This window comes from Macaca fascicularis, chromosome 4 (genome assembly GCF_037993035.2).
Source record: "Macaca fascicularis isolate 582-1 chromosome 4, T2T-MFA8v1.1".
NCBI classification, from domain to species: Eukaryota; Metazoa; Chordata; class Mammalia; order Primates; family Cercopithecidae; genus Macaca; species Macaca fascicularis.
Window position 1 is genome coordinate 140553488 of NC_088378.1, and position 11473 is coordinate 140564960.

General features: G+C 43.5%; 1 pseudogene; it reads left to right on the plus strand.

Annotated features, from left to right (window-relative positions):
* The first annotated feature begins 8813 nt into the window (after positions 1 to 8813).
* LOC102142212 (dihydrofolate reductase pseudogene) lies at positions 8814 to 9372 on the plus strand (annotated as a pseudogene).
* Positions 9373 to 11473: the final 2101 nt, after the last annotated feature.

An 11473-nucleotide genomic window follows, 5' to 3' on the forward strand; every position in this document is an offset into this window, starting at 1 on the left:
GCCCCCCCTGGATCAGGTCCCTCCTGGGAACAACTGCCCCTGCTGCTGAGCACAGACGCCACTGCTCACACCTCTGACACCTGGTGCTGGACACTGGACCCTGAGGCCAGGACAGACGTCACTGCTGCACCTGGTAATTGGACATCACTACTGTCACTCAGCCATCTTTACTAAAATGTGTTCTGCACAGTCCCAGCCTCTCTGTCACCTCAGTCTGGCTGAGAGATTGGCAGTGATACAGGAGTTAAGAAGAAATTATTTAGACAGGTAGTGAGGGTATGGAAGGCTTTTAATGAAAAGCAGGCTTCAAATTATTTTCTTTTCTAACAAGGTGCAGCCTGTTATATCAAGCTTCAGACACAGACAAGTAAGCTGGAAGCTTGCACAGGTGAATGCCGGCAGCTGTGCGAATAGGAATCGGACACCTGGAACTGGGCGTGTTCACAATGGCGACTCCATCTTCCCTTCTCTTTGCCAGGTACGTTTACAGTAAGGAGCAGACAACCTGGCGCTGGCCAAGTGGAAAGTCCATTTGCATAATAGGATGAGGGTGGGGCGAACAGCCTTCCACACCCCTTATGTAAATATCACACCTGGTCCAACCAATCTGTGGGCCCTACATAAATCAGACAGCATCTCCTCAAGCCTGCCTGTAAAATCCGATGCACTGCCATTCCAGGCCAGAATTCCCTTTTGGGTGCCCCTCTCTCTCACAAGAAGAGAATTGTTCCCCTTTGTCTTTCTTTTGCCTATTAAATGCTTTGCTCCTAAACTCACTCCTCGTGTGTCAGTGTCCTTAATCTTCTTGGCGTGAGATGACAAACCCTTAGTATTTACCTGAGACAATGACACCTCTTCAGCAGGTGGTCATCGGACTGGTGGAGCTTAAGACGTATGTCCATGATCAACTGCAGGGATGACTGGAGTGTTGTCCTCTTCCAAGGAGGGAGGTGGTGTCTGTCTTCTCTCAACATTTTGCATGTTGTAAACCAAAAATAAACATCAAAGCCACCCCCTCCTAACCATCTCAATTGACACCCTCAGCCAGGGTGCTCAAAAGTTAACCTGAAAGACTGGCTGAGGCCACCATGGGAAGCAGGTGTTGAACATGCCTCATTATGCCCTCTTCCCTTTTGGAATTCAGGAAAAGCTGACCAGCATTTGCTACCAACACAGACCTTCAATCTGTTCAGAAACATTTACAATCTATTCTCTCTGAAGCCTGGCACCTGGAGGCATCATCTGCATGAGAAAATTTTGGACTCCACAACCTCTTATCATAACCCAGATATTTCCTTTCCATTGATAGTAACTCAATCAATTGCCAATCAGAAAAATTAAAAATCTAATTATAACCCAGAAGCACTACCCCACAACCCTTGCTTTCTTCATATTGTCCCAACTTTCTGGATCGAAACAATGTATAGCTTAAATGTATTTGATTGATGTCTCATATGTTCCTAAAATGTATAACACCAACCTGTGCCCCAACCACCTTGAGCACATGTTCTCAGGGTCTCCTGAGGACTGCATCATGGGCCGTGGTCCCTCATTTTTGGCTCAGAATTGATCTTTTCAAATATGCTACCGAGTTTGACTCTGTTCATTGACAGTGTGGAATTCTGATGTAGTAAGAGGGTTCAAGTGCTGGAGTGTGAGGGGTGGCGAAAAGTGACAAATTTTAATTATTGGAGCAGTGATCCAGGAAGAGAACTTTATCTGGTACCTGGTAGGCACGCAGAGTGGCTGAATGAGCCAAGACTAATAAATAACATATTTCCACTCATTCCTTTGAGGATAGATTATTACATCAAGTTTTTGTCTTTCCCAGTTTATAGTCTAGATTATTGGAGTGGCATTGTGTGATGATGAAATGATTATTCAAATATCTCCCCTCAGCATTGTCTCTTACTAGGATTAAAACACCCAGGTTTGTAAGACCTCAGAGGTTCTGGGTCCACACCAATGTTTTATATTAATATCTATATTTTCTTGTGTGTGGAAATATCTCTGGGGAGAGAATCTCTAACATTTATTAGTTTTTATGTGACACCCTCAAAGGCCTAAAAAATCCTAACTTCTAGATTAGAGGTAGGACCATTCCACGTCTGGACAATGAACAGCTGGTAGTAACCTGTGTTTAACAGATTAGGGACGTGAAGTAAATACTTACATTTTGTTTATCTTTTCCTCTGGGACCAAAAAGATAGAGGTGTACTTGCTTACTCTTACTCTAAGTTTCTCTCTGTGGGATGGTGATGGGGTTTTCCTCCACCCAAATTTCTGATTCTCCAACAGCAGCTGGGAGTCCTAGAGTTTGACTCTATTCTGACACTAACTACCTGGAGTTCACCTCGGGCTCCACAGGTTTAAGGGCTCAGTCTCACAAGTCTGTCCTCACTTCAAATGCAAGTCCCAAGTATCGGGTCCCAGGTTACCTGCACTTCTGTCTATCATGGCTGCAAAGTCAGGGATCTCTCACCTCCCAAGGACTGATAATTCTTAAAGTGAGTCAAATAACTCAGGAAGTTGCTATAGTCATGTAAACCAAAAAACGTCTGAGACAGGTCTCAGTCAGTTTAGAAGTTGATTTTGCCGAGCTGAAGATGCACCTTGGAAACAGAGACACAAATCATTGTAGCATCTGTGGTCCATGCTTTTTCCTAACAGGGTTTTGAGGACTGAAATATTATAGGGGAAAGAGCAGCCAGGAGAGGAAAAAAACAGTCAACTATGCATTCATCTCGTGCTCAGTAAATCTGCATTTTACATAAGATAAAGTAAATGTTGGGTAGAAAAGTCACCGGGTAGGTGAAGGGATGATGTCTAGTCTTGTCTTTGTCTTGTACCTGTGAAGATAAGCTGTTAATTTACACTGTCAGGGGGAAATTCAACAAAACTCCATTTTAGAGTAAAGATGTTGGGGCCTACAAGGAATTATCTTGTGAGCAGTTTGTGAGGGAGGCCACCTGGGGAGATATGGGGTCTTCTATCTTTGCAGTTATTTGTTTAGGAACAAAAGAAAGGCAGTTTTTCCATCACTCAGTCTCCAAACTTAACTTTTCCCTTTGGTATAGTGAATTTGGAGTCCTGAAATTTTACTTTCCCTTCACAGTCAGTATTTCAGTTTTTTTATTTTTATAGCTTAAAGCCCCACCATTTTGGCACCCGAGACCGGTTTCACAGAAGACAGTTTTTCCATGGACCAGTGGAGGTGGCAGAAGGCAGAGGGAAACGGTTTTGGATGAAACTGTTGCACCTCAGATGACCAGGCATTAGTGTTTCATAAGGAGCATGCAACCTGGATCTCTCGCATGCAGAGCTCACAATAGGGTTCGTGCTTCTATGAGATTCTAATTCCGCCACTGATCTGACAGGAGACGGAACTCTGGTGGTCATGCTCATGCTCTCTCGCCCACCGATCAACTCCTGCTGTGAGGTCTGATTCCTACCAGGCCAGAAATATGTACCAGTCCGCAGCCCGGGGATTAGGGACCCCTGGTTTAAATTATGCCACTATAGCAGAACACCTGAGACTGGATAACTTATAACAAACAGAAATTTGTTTCATTCATGGTGTGGAAGATGGGAATTCCCAGATCAAGAGACTGTATCTGGTAGAAAACAAAAGGGCAAGAGAGGATGAGAGGTAGGGGGAAAAGGAGGTCAAACTAACAGCCTCAGGTCCTTTTATGATGAGCCTTAATCCATTAATGAAGGCAGAGCTCTGATGGTCCAATCACCTCTCAAAGATCCTATTTCTTAAAAATGTTGCATTCGGGAAGAAATATCCAACAGATGCTTTTTTGGGGAAACATCCAAACCATAGCAAATATAAAGGATACAAATGAGCAGCCAAATGAAGAGGTGCACAGGGTAAGGTCTGGAAGGGCTCTGAGCACAGGAGCCTCTGTCCCCTTGAAGATGGAGTTCACCACCCTCCCAGCACATGGACACACGGATGTGCTCACCAACTGGGAAGCTCTCCGAAACCCAATCTCTAGAGGTTTCTAAGGAAATTTCATTGTTTGGCAAGATTAATTAAATCACCGGCCATTGTGTGACTGAACTCAACCTCGAGCCTCTCTTTCCTTCCCAGACTTTAGGGATGGGGCTAAAAGTTCCAATCCTTTAATTGCTACTTCGTGTTTCTGGCAACCGGCCCCCATTCTGAAGGTATCTAGGAGCCCCTCGCCCCACAGTCATCTCATTGCCATATTGAAGTCATGTTTATCACTGAGGAGTTTGCAAATGTTGTAGAACATGGTTGTCAGGAAACAGGGACAAAGACCAAATATGTTTATTGGACCACAGATCACACCCTGGTTTTGACCACATTATCTCTTCTTATAATATTTATTATTTTATTTTAGAGTTAATCTCTTGCTTTGTTGCCCAGGGTAGAATGCAGTGGCACAATCATAGTTCACTGTAACCTCGAATTCCTGGACTCGAGTCATCCTTCTGCCTCGGCCTCCTGAGTAGATAGCATTACAGGTGCACACCACCATGCCCAACTAATTTTTAAATATTTTATAGGAATGGGTCTCACTATTTTGCAGAGGCTGGTCTCAAATCCTGACCTTAAACGATGTTCCCACCATTGCTTCCCAAACTGACGGAATTACAAGCGTGAGCCACTGTGCCTGGCCAATCACAGATCTCCTATGCCAGAAGAATCATAACAGTGAAAAGATCCTGGCACATTACTAGAATCCTGTTTGGTCATTAACAATTATCCCAGTGCAGTCCAAAAATAGGAATAGTCTCAGCAACATATGGCTGCACCCTTCAGGCATCTGGTAAAATTGAGCTAAGAGACAATATCATCTCTTGCTTATACCTCTTTCACATAGTTCAGGTAACATTGAATTTTCCTCATTACACAAACCATGTGTTCATTCATTTACCCTCAGCTACTATTTCTTTTTCTCTTCATTTATACCAACATTTCTAGTTTTGGAAGGGACATTAGGCTCTGCTGCTGTGCTGGCTTGGACTGCAGGGACCAATACTGTTCTAGCAATTGTCTCACATCATCCATTCCAGTTCATAGAGGGTAGGGTTATGCAGGTAGAGAACTGGGTGGGTATCTGACCCCAGGCAATACAGCTGCATTCAGTGTTAACCCCAACTTTGCCAGGTGCAGTGAAGGCACAACCTACTTCTCCAGGCCCTTAGGAATTATTACATAAAGGACATAAAATATGTTTACAGTTTCTTGCTTAGGAATAATTCCTGTTTCTGGACTCTATTTGCATCCCTAGTCCTGGGACCGCTGCATCAGGGATGAGAAAAGCAAGTTGAGGTGAATTACAGTCATCATTCCAGTGTCCTCCCACCATGGGAAGGAATATGCGTAGATCACACCAGCACCTTCCCCTGATCCACCAGGAAAAGAGAGGATGTTCTCATGTCAAGTGTGAGCACACTCATGAAGGTGTATAAGGCCACCCTTCGTGCTTGTTTCCCCACTCTTGCTTTATACACCCAATGTTTCAACTGGCTATTTTAATTCTCTATGGAACTCTTCCTTTGAGGAGGATGTCTCTCTGACCATTGTTGGACATTTTGAGCAGGTGCATTTTCCGGTGTAAAGAAATGTGACTCAGTGGTCCACATGGTTGCAGTACCTCCCATTCAAGTTCTTTGTAGCACTCCGAGCATTTGCATCTGAGATAAAGCAGGGACCTCTCTTAGAAGACTGCCAGGGCCTCCCAACCTGGAAATAAAGAAAAACCTTCAGTTCCTTCAAGAGAAATTCCAGGCATCTAGCCAGCCCTAAAAAGCAAGTGAGTGACGTTATAAACAAGAAGGTAATGATAGCTTAAAACAATAGCCAAGGAAGTTAGAGTCACAGGATGTTTGATTCTCTACAGAAACTAAAAAATCTTAACATATGTCCCTGAGTTGTTTTTCAGAAACACGGGATCTCATCTAATAGATCCACTGACAGGGAGACCTTATAAAGGGGAAACTGAGGACTGAACTCTGACCACAGTTCTTTGTTCTAAATTTCTTCCTGAGGGGACTGGAGAGAGTCAAGGCCACAGGCCAGACCTGAATATTCCTCTCTACTCTCCTAGCTGTGTAAGGAAGCTTTGCTTCCTTATCTATCACAAATCAGAGCATCTTTAAATCTACCTAAGACCTGTAAGCTCCCTCATGAGGATTTTCCACCTTTTAAGGCCGAAGCAGTGTATCACTTCTATGCATTGATTTATGATGTTACCTGTAACTATGCTTTCCTGAAATTTGCCCCGGCCTTTGAAAATCCTTGTTTGTGAGCCATCAAAAATGTTGGGACTTAAGCGTGAGCTGCCCGATTCTCCTTGTTCGGCGCCCTGCACATAAATGCCCTCCTTTCTCCCACTACAGTCTCAGTGTGGATGTTTGTTTTTACTGCCCCAGGTGAGTGGACCCCAATTTAGTTTGGTAACACACCTTCCACCAGCTGAACAAAGCCCACTCCAGGGTGAGGATCTATTCCTGCCAAGACCCATTTGCTGCTTCCTGGGGCTAATGGTATCAGTCTAACTTGCCAGCTATGTATTTTCAAGGTCTTCTCATAAAAGAATCTGCCACATAGCCATATGCTATCTCTCTCTCTTTTTTTTCTTTTGTTAAGGAAAGCACTTCTTATGTGTATTTTATGCCTGTGATGTGTGGAATGCAAGAGGAATATGTCTTGATTCCACCTATCTCTGCATTGCTAAGGCCCCAATGTCTACTTATTTCATGGACTCAGGAGATCACCACAAGCAAATGTGGATTTTTTGTTGTTGTTGCTTTTGAGATGTGGTCTTGATATGTTTCCCACTTTATAAATAGCTCATATTTCCTGTCCTTTCACTATTGATAGACAATTGTGTTGTATCCAGATTTTACAAGTCGTGCTGCTATGAATAATATTTTCATATATTTTGGCACACACATACAAGTATTTCTACTGGTTGATAACTAAGAGTGCTATTGCTGGGTCATAGGTGAGTAGATGCTTGGCTTAGTCTCTGGTTAACAAATTTCTAGTACTAAGCAAACAGTAGAGGAGCGTGAATCTCTTACTTAGAAATTATTCGGATGATAAATAAGGAAGGAATGAGAGACCGAGACTATAATAACTCTTTTGCAAACCATCATGAGTTAACGGATTTAACCATTGAACAGCAATGGCAATTAACAACACAATAAAACAAAAAACTAATGTCAGGTTCTTCCTCTTGATGGAAGAACACAATACAGCACCATCAAACAAGTACAAGTGACAAAGAAACCAAGCCTGAATATAAGCTAACCTCCATAGCCAATTACCAATTTAGAGGCAATACAGATAATAAAAACACACATTAAACAATGGCTTGGGGAGCAATCAGCAAAATGCACACTATCGGAAGCTCTACCACACAATATAAATTTCAAGAAAGAATCTATAGAATAAAAGAACAAAAGCATATTTCTAAAGGTAAAACTAAATTATAATTTTGGATGATAAAAATATAAAATAGAACAAAGAAGTGATGATGTGAAAGTCAGGATGTATTTTCATTTGGGGGAGGAAAGAGTTTACTGCTGAGCTGGGCCAAATGATGGGGCTTCTGGTTTGCTCCACAAACGTCCATCCCTGGTGGTTAATGGGTGTTCACTTTTTATTCAAGGACACAAATTTTAGACCGTTTCTTTTTCCTTCTGGAGTCCTACATTTTATTTTATGACACAAAGGTTAAGGAAAAAATAATTTATAGAGTATGGTTACTGTTTTGCACAAAGCCCCCTCCCCATCTTCCCTCTGAGCACCCAGAACAACCAGCAGACCCAGGACCCCCAGCAGGGATGACCTCACTTCTAGGTGTGCGTGCAGCTCACATCAGCAGAGGCAATATGCAGGTCTACTCCTTGACTCTTGGAAAAACCTGATAGGACACAGCTGAGGGGAAGCCTTCCCCGCCGTCTGCAGGCTCTTGGCCATCAGTGTAGAGGGAGCGGCTCCTCACCTCTCCCACAGGCACCTTCACAGCCACAGCCTCCTCTCTGCATGGGGAGTTCATGGCCCTTCCCCTGAACACGGTGACATGGATCTCGCCAAAGGTGGCGATGACACCATTCCTCCCCCCACTATCGTTTGCTATAGAGCAACTGGAGTACGTTCCACCCACACACAGGACAGGGAGCTGACAACCAAGGAGGGAAGCATCAATACTCCAGCTTTCTCTACTTGTAATAAGTTCTCCCCATTGACATAATCTTGTTCATAGTCTCAAAATTATTTAAACTGCTACTATATCTTTAGTGGCATATTTATCTATCATAATATTATTTTATTCTTAATTACCATTTCCTGTTTTATTTCTCCAGCCCCCCAAAAAATAGCTGCTTTTGGTTGGCTGGGCCCTCAGCAGTGGCAGCTGCCAAGTCAGCCTTGGTGAGTGGCGGCGACTCAGTTGCTGTGCCCATGCAGTGTCCATGGCAGCCACCACGGCCACTTTGTGCAGGGACTCCATGAGCAAACCCTGTGCGCTTCTTTTGCTTTATAGGAAAGTTGACGCAGGTTGGTGTCCAGTGAAGAAATCCCGGGTGCATGGAAAGGAGAGGAGGGTCTCAGGGCTGTGAGTGACCTGCAAAAGGAAGTACATGGACCACCAGGTGGCGCTGCCGCGCTGCCCCCGCTCCCAGGAGGTGAATGCTCAGGACGAGCTTTGAGGTGGAGAGATGTCATTGCTCATCCTCCAGGTTCAAAGTAAAAACCTTCAGGCCAATCTTGGCCGCGCGTTCTGGTGTAGCCAGCGGGTTCGGAGGTGCTCACCGCTGCTGCTGTTATGGTTCGTTTGCTAAACTGCATCGTCGCTGTGTCCCAGAACATGGGCATTGGCAAGAACGGGCAGATGCCCTGGCCACCGCTCAGGAATGAATTTAGGTATTTCCAGAGAATGACACAAACTCTTCACTAGAATCTGGTGTTATGTGTAGGAAGATCCGGTTCTCCATTCCTGAGAAGAATCGATCTTTAAAGGATAGAATTAATTTAGTTCTCAGCAGAGAACTCAAGGGACCTCCACAAGGAGCTCATTCTCTTGCCAGAAGTCTGGATGATATCCTAAAACTTACAGAACAACCAGAATTAGCAAATAAAGTAGAGATTATTTGGATAGTTGGTGGCAGTTCTGTTTATAAGGAAGCCATGAATCACCCAGGCCATCTTAAACTATTTGTGACAAGGATCATGCGGGACTTTGAAAATGACACTTTTTTTTTTTTTTTCCAGAAATTGATTTGGAGAAATGTAAACTTCTGCTAGAATACCCAGGTGTTCTCTCTGATGTCCAGGAGGAGAAAGACATTAAGTTCAAATTTGAAGTATATGAGAAGAATGATTAATATGAAGGTATTTTCTGGTTTATTTTAAGTTGTTCCCCTCCCTCTGGAAAAAAAATTATATATTTTTACAAGAGAAGAAAAAGACTTGTTGACTTTAGATCTATGAATAATTATTTCTAAGCAACGTGTATTTATTCCGCATTAATCTTGAATATATCAGATACCATTTATGAAACACTCTTGCTATAACAAAGTGCCTCTCCAAGACCCCAACTGAGTCCCCGCACCTGCTACAGTGAGCTGCCATTCCACACCCATCGCACATGGGACTCTGGCCAGTCCTTGACACTGTCTGGCTTTTCAAATGTCGGTAGTATTTATTAAAGATGAAGATGCACATACCCTCCAATTGAGCAGTTTCACTAGTAGGAAATACCGAAATCTTCCTACATGTATATGTAGAGGTTTGTAGACAAATGTTGTAGCCTTGTTTGTAACAGTGAAAAATTGAAAACAACCTGAAAGTCCAGTGATGGGAAAATGAATATATTTCTGTCTCAGATTGGGGAACCCAAAGCAGGTTCCAAGACTGAAATTTCAGTGAAGATAGTTTATTTTCTAGGTCTTACCAGAAAGCATCAGTTGAGGTATGGAAAAATGGAACTGAGAAGGTAAGAAAAGCAGTTTAAAGTCAGTGAGCAGGTTCTCATCGGTAACAAGCTCCATACTGCTGAGATACAGGGAAACAGAGGGGAGAAAGCTGGAGTATTGATCCTCCACTCCTTGGTTGTCAGCTCCCTGTCCTGTGTGTGGGTGGAACGTACTCCAGCTGCTCTATAGCAAGTCCCAGGTGTTTGCAGTAAGAAGCTGCTGGCATGCATGGGAACCGTGAATGGCAAACACTTAAAGCAATTCCATGTTTAAGTATATAACCTCTTCATATCTTTTTTTTTTTTTTTTTGACAGAGTTTCACTCTTGTTACCCAGATGGAGTGCAATGGCATGAACTCAGCTCACTGCAACCTCCGACTTCCTGGGTTCAAGCGATTCTCCTGCCTCAGGCTCCCAAGTAGCTGGGACTACAGGCGCACGCCACAACACCAGCTAATTTTGCATTTTTGGTGGAGACGAAGTTTCACCATGTTGGTCAAGCTGGTATCGAACTTCTGACCTCAAGTGATACGCCCGCCTCGGCCTCCCAAAGTGCTGGGATTACAGGCGTGAGCCACCGCACGTGGCAGATCTTCATTCTTTTTATGTAGTAAAAAGTATAAAGTCACACATGGTTTATTTGAAATAATTTATGATAAAAAAAATAAGGAGCAGGAAAACCAATTCTAAGTTCAAGTGAGGGATCGTGGTAGTTTGAACCAGAAGGTTTAAAATATATATTAAGGTTGGAAATAGGAGGATATTCTGATGGAGTTTGACTTTGGTTTGGGGTCCACTGAGTTTGAGATGTCTTTGAGAAATGAAGGAAGAAGAGAGAGAATAAAAGAAAAACTAGCCAGGCTCAGTGGCTCATACCTGTAACACATTGGCTCAGCATTTTGGGAGGCGGAGACAGACAGATCCCTTAAGACCAGCTTGGGCAACATGGTGAAGCCCCATCTCTACAAAAACTACAAAAGTTAGCTGGGCCCTGTGGCGCCCACCTGTAGTCCCATCTGCTCAGGGGCTGAGGTGGATGAACTGAGCCCGCGCGGTCACGGCTGCAGGGAGTTGTGATTGCGCCACTGCACTCCAGCCTGGGTGACAGAAGACACCCTGCCTCGAAAAAGAAGCTGAAAACAATGGAAGCATGCCTTCAGAATTCTAGAAAGAAAGTTATTTTCAACGGATAAATCTATATTCAGCCAAATAATCAAGGGTGAAGGTAAAATAATACATTTTTAGGCAAGCAAAGACTCAGGGGTTACCTCCATGGACCCTTTCTTGGGAAACTATTGGAGAAAATACTCCCGCAAAATGAAGGAGGAGACAAACCAGAGAATGACATGGATCCAGCAAATAGGATCCAACACAGGAAATATTCCAGCTATGGAGCTGGCTTTAAAAAAAAACAAAAAACAGTAAAAATATTAATAGATTAGCTGGGTGGAATGGCTCATGTCTGTAGTCCCAGCTACTCAGGAGGCTAAAAGCAAGAGGTTGACTTGAG